Raw genomic sequence first — 15948 nt, 5'->3', positions numbered from 1 at the left:
GCGAGATGCAGCACTGGACTATTGTACTGTAGTATACTGGTCACCACAATGCAGCACAAGACAATGAGCAGTGATACTGAGCACTGATGAGGATACTAGAACTGACACTGGGCAGCGAGATGCAGCACTGGACTATTGTACTGTAGTATACTGGTCACCACAATGCAGCACAAGACAATGAGCAGTGATACTGAGCACTGATGAGGATACTAGAACTGACACTGGGCAGCGAGATGCAGCACTGGACTATTGTACTGTAGAATACTGGTCACCACAATGCAGCGCAAGACAATGAGCAGTGATACTGAGCACTGATGAGGATACTAGAACTGACACTGGGCAGCGAGATGCAGCACTGGACTATTGTACTGTAGTATACTGGTCACCCCAATGCAGCACAAGACAATGAGCAGTGATACTGAGCACTGATGAGTATACTAGAACTGACACTGGGCAGCGAGATGCAGCACTGGACTATTGTACTGTAGTATACTGGTCACCACAATACAGCACAAGACAATGAGCAGTGATACTGAGCACTGATGAGTATACTAGAACTGACACTGGGCAGCGAGATGCAGCACTGGACTATTGTACTGTAGTATACTGGTCACCACAATGCAGCACAAGACAATGAGCAGTGATACTGAGCACTGATGAGGATACTAGAACTGACACTGGGCAGCGAGATGCAGCACTGGACTATTGTACTGTAGAATACTGGTCACCACAATGCAGCGCAAGACAATGAGCAGTGATACTGAGCACTGATGAGGATACTAGAACTGACACTGGGCAGCGAAATGCAGCCCTGGACTATTGTACTGTAGTATACTGGTCACCACAATGCAGCACAAGACAATGAGCAGTGATACTGAGCACTGATGAGTATACTAGAACTGACACTGGGCAGCGAGATGCAGCACTGGACTATTGTACTGTAGTATACTGGTCACCACAATGCAGCACAAGACAATGAGCAGTGATCCTGAGCACTGATGAGGATACTAGAAATGACACTGAGCAGCGAGATGCAGCACTGGACTATTGTACTGTAGTATACTGGTCACCCCAATGCAGCACAGATACTGAGCACTGATATTGAGCTGATATTGAGCTTTCCACTCAGAGGACGTAGCCACGTCCTCTCGCTCGCTCTACAATGCACGAGTGAAAATGGCGGCGAAGCGCGGCTCTTTATATGGAATCCGAATCTCGCGAGAATCCGACAGCGGGATGATGACATTTTTCCTCATTCGGGTTTTCAGAGTCAGGCAGGAAGAACCGAGGCTGCCTCGGACCCGTGTAAACCACGTGGAGTTCGGGGGGGGCTCGGTTCTCGGAGAACCGAACCCGCTCATCTCTATTTGAAATATCAAACATTTCTATAGAAATCAATGTGTAACTTGTGTGAGTATAAACACATTACTGATATTAATGTTGGAATGTGACCAGACCAAAAAGTGTCCAAATAGAGTCAGCACAGGGGTATGAAAAGGCTTATTATAGTCATTATTCAATTTATAAAAAAAAATTAACATATGTTTTTGAGCCACCTAACACTACACATTTTATTTACTTATTTATTAACAGTTTCTTATATAGCGCAGCATATTCCGTTGCGCTTTACAAGTGGAACAACAGTAATAGAACAAACTGGGTAATAGTAGATAGACATAGAGGTAGGAACAGGGCCGGCTCTACCATTAGGCTTTAGGCGACTGCCTAGGGGCGCCAATCCCTGGAGGGCGCCACTGAATTCATCTTGCAAAAAACTGAAGGATCTCTGTATGCGGCATCCTCCTTTTACACTGCGCTGGACGCTGCTGCCAGTCTAATCAGCTACAGCTGCCGCTATCAGGCTGTACCACATAGTATCGCAGCGCTTCCTCCGTTCTGACACGTAAAGCATCAAGTCATGTGAAGGCACATAGGAGACGTTTGTAACTATGGCTCCCGAGGGGCACCCCCACGGACACTCCTCATAGCCCTGATGCACCTCCTCCCGGCCCCTGGATCCCGGCAGCACCTGACTACATGTCTGCACCCGCAGCGTCGCAGTAATGGTGCTGCCGCATGTAAGAGGGATCCTGCCAATGCGAGGGAAAAACAAGGAAACTTTTTAAGGTAAGTAACACATAGGAGTCTCTGCAGGACCACAGACAGCACAGGTCTTACAGCCCGATGGGGGGTTTACTTTTACACAAACAGTTAAAAGTTAAATGTATGTAGTTGGCATCCCGGCGGAGAGGATGCTGGTGTTCAGAATACCGGCGCACTTTAAAAAGTCACTTAAGTGTTGTTCCTTTTCTCTGTATAAGAATAACGATGCACAGTGGTGCCGACAGCCATGTCAGACCCAGGAACAGGGGAGGGGGTGTGGTCAATGCAGGGAGGTGTGGCCAGCGCCCCACCCTAAGAAATATAAAAGTAGTTTCTCTACGGCTTTGCGCGCCGAGTGGGGGGGAGCGCAGCTGCCTGGTGTGCACTAAAATGTAGCTGCAGCCGCCGCTGAGCAGGGCGGAGCGCGTACGATTGAGTACCCGCCTGCACATCACGCAGGGAGAGAGAGGACACTGCTTCTACAGCTGCATCTGTCTCCCAGTGTGCTGTGCTCTTTCTCCCCGCACCCAAGTGGCCACATGCATGACTACAATGAAGGGGGGGCAGCGGGACCCGGGACCCCTCCTGGCTCCTCCAACAGACCCAGGCCCGGGTAAAGAGGATCTGCTCCCCCTCCCCTTCTTGGCGGCACTGATGTTGCAATTCACCCCAGCCCACCTAGTGGCCACCTGCATCTACCCTCCGGGAGGTGTGTGTGGGGGGGTCCTTTTGCAGGTCAGGGGCCGCTAGGCTGAAGAATTGCCTGGGATCAGAGAGATCTTGCAATGGCTCTGGGTCGATGGTTCTTCTCGCAAGCTTACAATCTATAATAAGATAGGCAGTGATACACAAGGATAGGTGCTACCTACTGCATAATGGTCCTGTCATTACAGCAAAGGTTCTTATTAGCCTGTATGATACAGTATGATCACCCAGCAATGGTGGCCAATGGTCGGGAGGATGTGAAAGTGAAGAAAGACAAAATATGTGAGGTTATGTGTGGACTATACAGATAGGATGTAAGTTATAAGAGGCATTGAAGGTTATGTGGGTGAGTCCAGAATCTGATAGGCTTGTCTGAAGAGATGAGTTTTCAGTAAATGCTTGAAGGTTTGGAGACTAGAGGTGAGTCTTATTGTGCATGGGAAGGCATTCCACAAAAAGTTCTGTAATTTTGAGTGGGAGCGAGTAATGCGTGTGGATGAGAGACGCAGATCTTGTGCAGAGCAGAGAGGTCGGGTAGGGGGAGATATTTTGAGATGAGTGAAGAGATGTATGTTGGTGCAGTTTGGGTAATAGCCTTGTATGTAAGTATAAGTATTTTATACAGAATTCAGTATAATTCCAGTAACCAATGGAGAGACTGACAGAGCGGATCTGCAGACGATGAACGTCTAGCAAGGAAGATTAGCCTCACAGCTGCATTCAGAATGGATTGTAGTGGTGAGAGCCTGTTTTTGGGAAGACCAGTAAGGAGACTTTTACAATAATTAACGCGAGAGATAATGAGGGTATGGATTTGAGTTTTGCTGTATCTTGTGTAAGGTCGTATTTTGTATATATTTCTTAGATGTATGTAACATGATTTTGAGACATTAAATGTGGGAAACAAAGGACAGTTCTGAGTCAAGAATGACACCTAGGCAGTTGGCTGGGGTGTAGTACGGGTGACCGGCGGTCTCCTGACCGCCGGTCACCTTACCGACGCCGGGATCCCGGCAGCATACCGACGCTGGGATCCCGGCGGGGAGGGGCGAGTGCAGCAAGCCCCTTGCGGGCTCGCTGCGCTCACCACGCTGCGGGCTCGGTGGCGACCTGCGCTCGCCGCGGGTTCTATTCCCACTCTATGGGTGTCGTGGACACCCACGAGTGGAAATAGTCCCTGTTGGTCGGCATGCCGACCATCGGGATAGTGAGCCGTCGGGCTCACGGAGGAGGTCATGTGACTGTCGGTCAGCCGACCGGCGGTCACATGACTACCACCCGTTGGCTGATAGAGATATCATGTTGGTAACTATTATTGGTCGGTGGAAATATAATTCATTCTATTTTGGAAATATTGGTCTATGCATGAAGCAGTGAAAAGTGTGGAGAAGTGAGCTAGTGGAGAAGTTGCCCATGGCAACCAATCGGCATTGAAGTAACATTTATAATTTGCATAATATACTGTATGGAGCAGCTGATTGGTTGCCATGGGCAACTTCTCCACTGGCTCACTTTTCCACACTTTTCACTGCTTCATGAATAGACCCCTAAGTTTGAGGTGGTGAGATGTCATCCAAGATGGTACAGCAGAAAGGCATTCAGTGACATGGCCCAATATTGTATACTGGCTTCCCCAACTCGTAATAAGCTTCAGTTTACAGTATGTTCTTTTGAAATTATGTTTCTCATAGCACATCACATTACACATGTGCATAGTACATCATAAATGTTAATATAATTGTTATGTATTAGAAAGCAGCAGAAATATCTTGTCTGGTACATTTGATGTCAGATTTTCCTAAAGTCCTCCAGTTGATATATAGCAAGAGACATTTAAAAGATTTAAAGGACATTCTTTCTACAAAAGTGAGTGCTTTTTACTATTATGTCATTAACCCATACTCTCCCGGAATGGCAGGGAAGCTCCCTAAAATTGAAGAGTAGGCAAGTGTCCTGGTTGCAGCCGCGACATGCCATTCAGCCGGTCACTTACTGAATAAAATGACGGGCAGCTTCTCCACTGGATCCTCTCTCCACACTTTTCACTGTTTCATGAATAGACCAATATTTCCAAAATAGAATAGAATGACTCATCATCATAGCCATGCCCTCTGCTGTACAATGTCTGTAATCTCAGCATTGTATAGTGGGGGGCGTGGCCACATTGCAGCGAACGCATTCACCACACCCCCTGTATAGCCTCCAATGATGTGTCACATCCCCAACCCGCAACCTATGTTACATCATGCCTGCACCGCCCCCCACTGCGTCAACCTGGCTGTCAGAATGTTGTCAACTATACATCAACCCCTTAACTTTGTACCCAGTACACAGAGGGAGGTGTCTCATTGAAATAATATAACATCTCCCGGATCTGCAGATTGCTGTGAATTTCAAGTGCTTTTGTAGGGCGTAGAATGCCATGTGAAATCTCAGTGGGTGCATAAGTAGGATTACATACCCTGCCCCACTCAGCAAGGATTTGCCACCTCTGACCCTTCTCATCAGAAATGCAGAATGCTGTGGCCTTGCAGATACCAGTAACTGCATCCCCGCTCTCCGGTAAATGTGCAGGGAAGCTGTAGTAATGACCTTTCCCGGACTAACACAGCATCTTTCTTTCCTTTTTCAGCTAGGATGCTGCCAGATCTATTTCCTGCATCTCAGTGAACTTATAATGCACCCACTGACGTTAATGCACCCACTGACGTTGTTTAGGAAGTGGCAGCAGAAATGAACAGATTAAAAAATATATATATATCTAAAAACAAGAAACACTTCTGGAACAAATGAACCCGTCTAACATTTATCATTAGCTCATCATAAATAATTTCATGAGAATATATTACTATGTCAATTCACTGGACAGTTTCCCAATTTCCATGGGGCATTTCCAGGGGGCAAAAGAGGAGTAGCCTCACTGTATGGGGGCATTTCTATGGTACCGGTATGACTGGTCGACCATGTTAAGGTTGACAGTCATTAGGTCGACCACTACTGGTCGACATTGACATTTACTAATGGCCGACACATGAAAATGGTCGACACATGACAGGTCGACACAAGAAAAGGTCGCCATGGATTTTTTAACTGTTTTTGGTGTCATTTTTTCCGTAACATGACCAGGAACCCCAATTAGTGTACTGCGTCCCCTTGCATGGCTCGCTTCGCTCGCCGTGCTGCGGGCAAGGTGCCTCGCACCGCTTCTGCTGCACTCGGCACAAGTTACTATTCCCAATCGTAGTCCACGTGGATGGTCAAGTATGAAAAATTTTCAAATCTAATATTTTTTATTTTTTTTAAAAGTCATTTCGACATTTTTATGTGACGACTTGTCATGTGTCGACCATTTTCATGTGTCGACCATGTGTCATGTCGTCAATGTCGACCAATTGTGGTCGACCTAATGACTGTTGACCTTAACACGGTATACCATCCAAACGGATACCCATTGCTATACCTAAATAATTATGTAATGTTAGTGGCCTACCTGCTTACAATGGGTTATATACTAATGTCACTGCAGCTGTGAATGTATACTCAAACAATGGGGGTCAATCCGAGTTGTTCGCTCGCTATTTTTTTCTCGCAACGGAGCGATTAGTCGCTAATGCACATGCGCAATGTCTGCAGTGCGACTGCGCCAAGTAAATTTGCTATGCAGTTAGGATTTTTACTCACGGTTTTTTTTTCGTTCTGGTGATCGTAATGTGATTGACAGGAAGTGGGTGTTTCTGGGCGGAAACAGGCCGTTTTATGGGTGTGTGCGAAAAAACGCTACCGTTTCTGGGAAAAACGCGGGAGTGGCTGGAGAAACGGAGGAGTGTCTGGCCGAACGCTGGGTGTGTTTGTGACGTCAAACCAGGAACGACAAGCACTGAACTGATCGCAGATGCCGAGTAAGTCTGGAGCTACTCAGAAACTGCTAAGAGGTGTGTAATCGCAATTTTGAGAATCTTTCGTTCGCAATTTTAATATGCTAAGATTCACTCCCAGTAGGCGGCGGCTTAGCGTGTGCAAAGCTGCTAAAAGCAGCTTGCGAGCGAACAACTCGGAATGAGGGCCAATGTGCGAAAATATGCAAATGCACACTTTACTGGGAGCCAGGAGACCCTCCCACAAATCCGGGAGAGTCAGAACTTCCGGGAAACTGGGGAAGTATAGTGATGATGCTGCCTAATCATCCGATCTAGGAATAAGGCCACTTTGCCTGTGCATCTATCCCACCCCTGTAACATCAGTGAGAAGAGTCATTGGGGCAGCACAACTATAGCACAGAGTGTCCCCACATTGCTGATCTTGCATAATGTACTCTACTATACATGATTGCTTCCTGATACCTGTATTTCCCCTTGCAGCAAACATTTCCTCTTCACTAAAGGTCACCAACAAAACACTTAAGAAATAATACATTTTGGTCAAAATTACATTTCCCTGTTTTTTCCAGCCCCATTTATCTCTAGCAGCTGCCAGCGGAAGGCCAACCAAATAAACATCCTCTAGTAAAGCCCATACCTGAGGCCATACATATAGACACTAATCTGAGAACAACGTAGGAAACTCCAGTATTAGTGAATACCTCCCAAGATCACAGGTCTCCAGCACAGGACGTGGGTGTGGGCAGTGCACACTGGGGCATGACCATGGCACACGGGTAGTCATGGCCACACCTACGTTTTTGTTTTTCGGAAACAATATTTTTTTGTATGCCACGTGCTGGGGAGACACAGGTCTCTCTATAGCGTGTGGCAGTGCAATACCACCCAACCACTGCAAATTGAGACACATTTTCTGATCACTGGGCAGTTCTCCAAAAGCAGAACGTGCCCATCAAAAGAAGGATCATGACAAGATATGGTTTGTGCCCTGGTCATTCACTATTTTTTCAGGACAGTGACAGGTACCCCAAGACATGGCGGAGGTCACAATTAGGGGTCTATTCATGAAGCAGTGAAAAGGGTGAAGAAGTGAGCCGGTGGAGAAGTTGCCCATGGCAACCAATCAGCATTGAAGTAACATTTATAATTTGCATACTATACTGTATGGAGCAGCTGATTGGTTGCCATGGGCAACTTCTTCATAGGCTCACTTCTCCACTGTTTTCACTACTTCATGAATAGACCCCAGTGTGAATGTTACTGGGGCTTTTTAAAAAAAAAAAAAATCCAACTTACAACTGCGTAAATGAACGCTCTGCCTGTAGCTGTCAGCGTGTTTAAGGGGTCTATGTACTAAGCCTTGGATGTAGATAAATCCGACAGAGATAAAGTCCCAGCCAATCAGCTACTAACTGTCGTTTTTCAAACAAACATTTTTCTAACTGTCATGCCATGGGCTGTGTTTGAAAAACGACAGTTAGGAGCTGATTGGCTGGAACGTTATCTCCGAACTGTCGTTTTTCAAACACAGCCCATGGCATGACAGTTAGAAAAATGTTTGTTTGAAAAAATGATAGTTAGCAGCCGATTGGCTGGGACTTTATCTCTGTCGTCTTTATCTCCATCCAAAGCTTAGTAAATAGACCCCAAGTCCCCAAACTGCTCCAGAAAACTGTGCAAATATCGACATTGAGTGCTCTTTGTGTTTCTCTGAATCAGGCCTTGTGCCTGTGTGTCTAGATTTGGTCCAAAGGCCACCAGTACGTCTGCTCTATAGTACACTGCTCAAAAAAATAAAGGGAACACTAAAATAACACATCCTAGATCTGAATGAATGAAATATTCTTATTAAATACTTTGTTCTTTACATAGTTGAATGTGCTGAAAACAAAATCACACAAAAATTATCAATGGAAATCAAATTTATTAACCCATGGAGGTCTGAATTTGGAGTCACACTCAAAATTAAAGTGGAAAAACACACTACAGGCTGATCCAACTTTGATGTAATGTCCTTAAAACAAGTCAAAATGAGGCTCAGTAGTGTGTGTGGCCTCCACGTGCCTGTATGACCTTCCTACAACACCTGGGCATGCTCCTGATGAGGTGGCGGATGGTCTCCTGAGGGATCTCCTCCCAGACCTGGACTAAAGCATCCGCCAACTCCTGGACAGTCTGTGGTGCAACGTGGCATTGGTGGATGGAGCGAGACATGATGTCCCAGATGTGCTCAACTGGATTCAGGTCTGGGGAACGGGCGGGCCAGTCCATAGCATCAATGCCTTCGTCTTGCAGGAACTGCTGACACACTCCAGCCACATGAAGTCTATCATTGTCTTGCATTAGGAGGAACCCAGGGCCAACCGCACCAGCATATGGTCTCACAAGGGGTCTGAGGATCTCATCTCGGTACCTAATGGCAGTCAGGCTACCTCTGGCAAGCACATGGAGGGCTGTGCGGCCCCCCAAAGAAATGCCACCCCACACCATTACTGACCCACTGCCAAATCGGTCATGCTGGAAGATGTTGCAGGCAGCAGAACATTCTCCTTGGCGTCTCCAGACTCTGTCACGTCTGTCACATGTGCTCAGTGAGAACCTGCTTTCATCTGTGAAGAGCACAGGGCGCCAGTGGCGAATTTGCCAATCTTGGTGTTCTCTGGCAAATGCCAAACGTCCTGCACGGTGTTGGGCTGTAAGCACAACCCCCAGCTGTGGATGTCGGGCCCTCATACCACCTGTTTCTGATCATTTGAGTAGACACATGCACATTTGTGGCTTGCTGGAGGTCATTTTGCAGAGCTCTGGCAGTGCTCCTCCTGTTCCTCCTTGCATAAAGGCGGAGGTAGCGGTCCTGCTGCTGGGTTGTTGCCCTCCTATGGCCTCCTCCACGTCTCCTGATGTACTGGCCTGTCTCCTGGTAGCGCCTCCATGCTCTGGACACTACGCTGACAGACACAGCAAACCTTCTTGCCACAGCTCGCATTGATGTGCCATCCTGGATGAGCTGCACTACCTGAGCCACTTGTGTGGGTTGTAGACTCCGTCTCATGCTACCACTAGAGTGAAAGCACCGCCAGCTTTCAAAAGTGACCAAAACATCAGCCAGAAAGCATAGGAGCCGAGAAGTGGTCTGTGGTCACCACCTGCAGAACAACTCCTTTATTGGGGGTGTCTTTCTAATTGCCTATAATTCCCACCTGTTGTCTATTCCATTTGCACAACAGCATGTGGAATTGATTGCCAATCAGTGTTGTTTCCTTAGTGGACAGTTTGATTTCACAGAAGTGTGATTGACTTCGAGTTTCATTGTGTTGTTTAAGTGTTCCCTTTATTTTTTTGAGCAGTGTATATCCCAGAGGTTCTCAAACGCGGTTCTCAAGGCACCCCAACGGTCCAGGTTTTAAGTATATCCAAGGCTCAGCACAGATGGTTCAATCAAATGACTGTGGTACTAATTAAGTCACCTGTGGCCAAGCACAGATATACTTAAAACCTGGACCGTTGGGATGCCTTGAGGATCACGTTTGAGAACCTCTGGTTAAGTGAACCAAATAGTTTGAAAATTGTTAAAACATCATCTTTATTTAAAATATAAAAAGTGGAGTACAGTTAATACCTTGCTTACATCAATGTCGTATATTAAAATATATTGTGCAAAAGAGAAAAAAATCCTGCAATTCAGATTAATATTTGATAAGCACCTTCTTGTACAATGAACCTAGAAGAATGACTCTACTGAGGCATGAACTGTGATACTTTGTCTATGATTCTTCTTAATAGCCACTTACAAAAACATATTTGATATACATAGGTGTATTGGATATAATACACTTGTGGGCAATACTTATTATGAATTATATAGCCAGGTTGCAACTTTCATGTGAAATTAGTAAATGGAATAAAACCTTTTCACGATGTGATGTTATAAAAAGTAAATGAAACTCATTATTCATTATAACCAAATATCATTGTTAATGAGACTTACTGTAAGTAATCAGTTACATTCAGACACTGTAATATTCCTGTATTGTATATTACGTTAGTCATTCACTGACAGATCTAATGCATTAATAAATAACCTTTTATTGGTTTATGACATCAACTGTTCCATAGGATCCAGCTTTGTGGATGGTTTATCTCCCCTGATATATTGGCTTCCAGTTCCAAATTGAACAAAAAGAAGTTTCTCTAAATAAAAAGAAAACCAGTACTCAATGTAGGTTTGTTTGCAGAACTTTTGCAAGATAAATAAAGGTGTCCATTTCTCTGGTCACATGAATATGATAAGTCGGTAATTTATGTAAATGTGTACATAGAATTCTATTTTTATGCAGTACTTGAAGTGCTGTAATGTAGCTAGGAATAAATCACTACCTAACACAATGACATCACATGCTACCTAGGGAAATATTTACTAAACACCAGACTGTACACGTTTCCTGCTATTCTATCCAGGTCTGTTTTATATATTTCATAAATGATCAAAATTAATTGTGCTACTGTATGCAGGAAGCCTGACTCACAATAAGTTATATTGAGTGATATGTACTTTCCCAGTCCATAAAGTCGGGTGTATGCAGGGCCGGTGCTAGGCTGTTCGGTGACTCCCTGCAAACTATATATTTGCTCCCACCTATACTTCACAAAGGGTCAGCGATCGCGCCTTCGGCGCACGTTGGGATAAGCGGAGTGGTCTCACAAGGAATGGCCATGGCCACACAATAGTACCCCCATTTCAAATTACGCCACACAGTAGCACAATCTTATTCACATTACACCACACATAGTAGTGCTGCTCATTCACATAATGCCCCCAGTAGTACTGCCACTTATACAAATAATGCCCACAGTAGTGCCACTTATACATACTGTATATTGGGGGTCATTCCGAGTTGATCGCTCGCTAGCTATTTTTTGCAGATAGTCGCCGCTTATCGGGAGTGTATGTTTGCTTTGCAAGTGTGCGAACACATGTGCAGCCGATCGGTACAAAAAAGTTTTGTGCAGTATCTGAGTAGCTCAGAATTTACTCAGCCACTGCAATCACTTCAGCCTATTCTTGTCCAGAATTGACGTCAGACACCCGCCCTGCAATAGCTTGGACAGGCCTGCGTTTTTCCAAACACTCCCAGAAAACGGTCAGTTGCCTCCCACAAACGCCCTCTTCCTGTCAATCTCCTTGCGGTCAGCTGTGCGAATGGATTCTTCGTTAAATCCATCTCTCAGCAATGGTCCAGTTTGTACCCGTATGACGCACCTGCGCATTGTGGTGTATGCGCAGTTGTGACCTGATCACAGTGCAGTGAAAAATCCTAGTGTTCGATCAGGTTGGAATGACTCCCATTGCCCACAGTAGTAGGGCCACTTATACACATAATGCCCCCAGTAGTAGTGCCGCTTATACACATAATACCTACGGTAGTAGCACCCCTTATACATAATGCTTACAGTATGCTGTTTATACACATAATGCCCCCCGTAGTAGTGCTACTTATACATAATGCCCATGGTAGTAGTGCAGCTTATACACAGAATGCTCATAGTAGTAGTGCCGCTCATACACATAATGCCCATAGTAGTGCCACTTATACACATAATACCTGCAGTAGTAGTACCCCTTATATACATAATGCCCCCAGTAGTAGTGCTGCTTATACATAATGCCCATGGTACTAGTGCCGCTTATACACATATTGCCCACAGCAGAAGTGCTGCTTATATACATAATGCCCAAAGTATTAGTGCCGCTTATACTCATAATGCCCACAGTAGTATTGTCCTTATACATAATTTCCACAGAAGAGCCACTTATACATTATGCCCCCAGTAGTAGCATCCTTATATATAATGCCCCCCAGTAGTAGCATCATTATACATAATGCCGACAGAAGTGCCGCTTATACATAATGCCAACAGTAGTAGCATCCTTATACATAATGCCGACAGAAGTGCCACTTATACATAATGCCCCCAGTAGTAGCATCCTTATACATAATGTCCACAGAAGTGCAGCTTATACATATTTCCCCCCCAGTAGTAGCGTCCTTATACATAATGCCTACAGCAGTAGCGTCCTTATATACAATGCCCACAAAGTGCTGCTTATACATAATGCCCTCCAGTAGTAGCATCCTTATACATAATGCCCACAGAGGTGCCACTTATACATAATGTCCCATAGTAAGAGCATCATTATACACACTGCCCACAGTGGTAGCGTCCTTATACATAATGCCCACAGACGTGCTGCTTATACATAATGCCCCCTAGTAGTAATATCCTTATACATAATACCCCCAGTAGTAGAATCCATTATGCGTGCACACACACATACACACCTCACACACACCCCCACCATACACACACACACATACACACACCACACAAACACACACCCACCATATACACTCACATACATTTCTTTCTCACCCCTCACTCACCCTCCTCCTCCTAAGTTTGGCTTGCCGCCACTATATACTGTCCCTATGTACAGCAGCCTGGTCCCATGCTGCTCTGCCCCTCCATCCAGTGTAGCTCCGCCCCCTCTTTGTGACCCGCAAACTGCTGCTGTCAGAGGTGAGGGGGGAGCAGACTTTTCATGCTGCTGGTGCCACTGCCTGTCATACAGTGACAGGCGTAGCAGTAGAGGAGACAGGTGCAGCAGCAGGGATGCAGTGCAGGGAGAGCTCCTCTCCAGCCTGGCGCCTTCCTGCTCTGTATTCCTTCACTGAGCGGGTAGCGCCGGGCTTGGGTGTATGCAAGCAGTGTTATTACATGAGGCATCACTAACCATAAGTACACCCAGTGCGGCACCAGGGGAAAGGGGGTGGGGCTTTGCAGAAAAGCGTGGGACTTAATGGGGCAGGGCTTTACATCCAGATCCCCATTTTTCGTCACTCCACAGTGTCAGGATCCAAGTGGTGCATATAATGTAGCAGTGCAGCATTCGGCTCCTGCCGGAAGGCATCAGCATTTTGGTGTCACCCCTTGGCGGGTGACACCTGGGTGTGGGCCGCACCCCCCTTGTGATGCCACTTCATATGAACAAGGCAGTAATGGATGGGGTTAACAATTTTTCTTACCACTGACGCCTACAGAACCATCAAACATAAACCAAATTACCTTAATTTGAGCATGCATTGAAATCGCCTTTGGTGCTGTCCCTTTAAGTATGGGAGGCAGGGCGCAAAATTATAGTTTGCAGGGGGGCGCCGAACACCCTTGCACCAGCCCTATTTGTGGGTGTGTCACTGAAGTGTTTGCTTACTCAGACACTCAGTCATTCAGCTAAGAAGCCATACTCAGATGGAGAATCTGCAACTGACATATGGCTGGTGCAAGTTTAAAGAGGCACCAGTCGTTATTACAGTGCCTACAGATGCTCATAGTGGATGCCTCAGTCCTTGCACATTCATATGTGCAAATGTAGACCGGGAAATGACCCTGTAGCAGCATTTGCATAAGTCGCAAACGGGTCACCGCCCATGGACTCCGCTGCCGCTTCTGCATCCACCTCTTAATTAGGCCCAAAATCTCAGGAGGGGAAGCAGGCAGACTCATAGGAGTGGAAGGTTGAACAGCAGACACAGGGGCCATACTCACTGGAGAGGAGATGCAGGCAGAGATGAGGTAAGGCCAGACTAGTCACTTCATTAAGTCCCATCCCCTCCTCGGTGGCCACGGATGCCCATTATTATTCTCCCCATTCTGCCCACTTTACTAGGAAGTGGGTGGGATGCGGGAGGGGTGCTCAGTCTTCTGGAAGTATAGGGGACTACCAGAAAAATTGTGTGTCTTCCGCAGGTTTTTGGAGAGTAGGCAAGTATTACAGGGGCTGATTTTAAATAAGGAGCAAGTCTAAAAAAGAACAAGTAACTTTGCACCTTTGTAAAACCATGCTGCACTGCAGGTGGGCAGATGTTACATGTGCAGAAATGTTGAGATTAGAGAGGGATGTGTGCAAACTCAGATCTAAATTGCGGTGTCCAGCTGCCCAGCATTTGTTGGCTACATGGAAAAGCAGCCAGTATATACCCTGCATGTAAAAATAATATATTTCTACCCCTAGCATTGCAACATGGTTTGTTCCAAATACATAGGTTTTTGCTTTTTTGCTTTGCTTCCAACTCAGGATCAGTCCCTCAAACTCAGAGGAAGGATAACCAATAGCCAAAAACCTCAGAGGAGGACTGATGAACAGCAGGCAGAACCTGTCACAGTGCTTGCGGTCTCAACGCTGGCTTTACACTGCAGGTCACTTTGCTGGAGAGTTTCAGGAAGCCATCGGCTCACTTGAAGAATTGCCTAGTTTGGATGGCCGGTCATGGCCACAGGGTGCCTGTGTCCGTTGCCCCCTGCTGGCCACATAATCTCATTAACTCTAGCCTGTACTTCTGCCTGGACATACGTGACCATTGTGTGCCAACCTTGCCTACTGATCATGTTACCTCACTTATGCCCTTATTTATCATTGAGTGATTAATTTCACTGTGAGTGATAAATTGCACCAGCCAATCAGCTCCTATTTGCCATGTTGCATGCTGTGTTTGAAATATGACAGGTGCGGACTGGCTGGTGAAATTTATCACTCACAGTGAAATTTATCACTCATTGATAAAAAGGGTTTTAGGGCGGTATCCTATTAGCCACGAAATTGTGGCAGATTTTCCCTCTAATTTTTTACGCGTTTATCACATGAAAATTGCCACGAAAACGGCTTTTTACATGCGTATGCAAATATCCTATTTTTCACCCTATCCTATTCCAAAAGTTTGAAATAAAAGAAAAGTGAAAAATCAGGTTGAAAATAAGGAAATCAGCCTGTACCTCAAAAAATGCTAGTCTAACATAGGACAACAGTATAAAAGTTTATTATAGGTTGCATTAAATATATTTGGGGTACTTAAATTGGGTCAAATGTCTGTTAAATGCATTTTTTTAAATGGAAAAGTATTATAAGAGCAAGTTTTTTTAAGCAAAATAAGTGCTCAAATTGAATTCAGGGTACATAAAAATTGGTATAAGAATATATTATTTTATGGGATATTAAAAAAAAGTGTAAACATACTGACTACTCCCACCTGCAAGTCTAAAAACACTTGTCCCACTCATAAAGCACCCCAATATTCCTATCCTACATCTTGAACCCCAAATCACTTTGCACTTTTTCACCCCAAAACTGACATGTCATTATTGGCCAATTAAAAATAATTGAAAACTTCAAAGTGCCTAATTAGTCATTAGGGGGGCGGGGGTCCCG

This window comes from Pseudophryne corroboree, chromosome 1 (assembly GCF_028390025.1).
Source record: "Pseudophryne corroboree isolate aPseCor3 chromosome 1, aPseCor3.hap2, whole genome shotgun sequence".
NCBI classification, from domain to species: domain Eukaryota; kingdom Metazoa; phylum Chordata; class Amphibia; order Anura; family Myobatrachidae; genus Pseudophryne; species Pseudophryne corroboree.
This window is presented reverse-complemented; position numbering follows the sequence as displayed.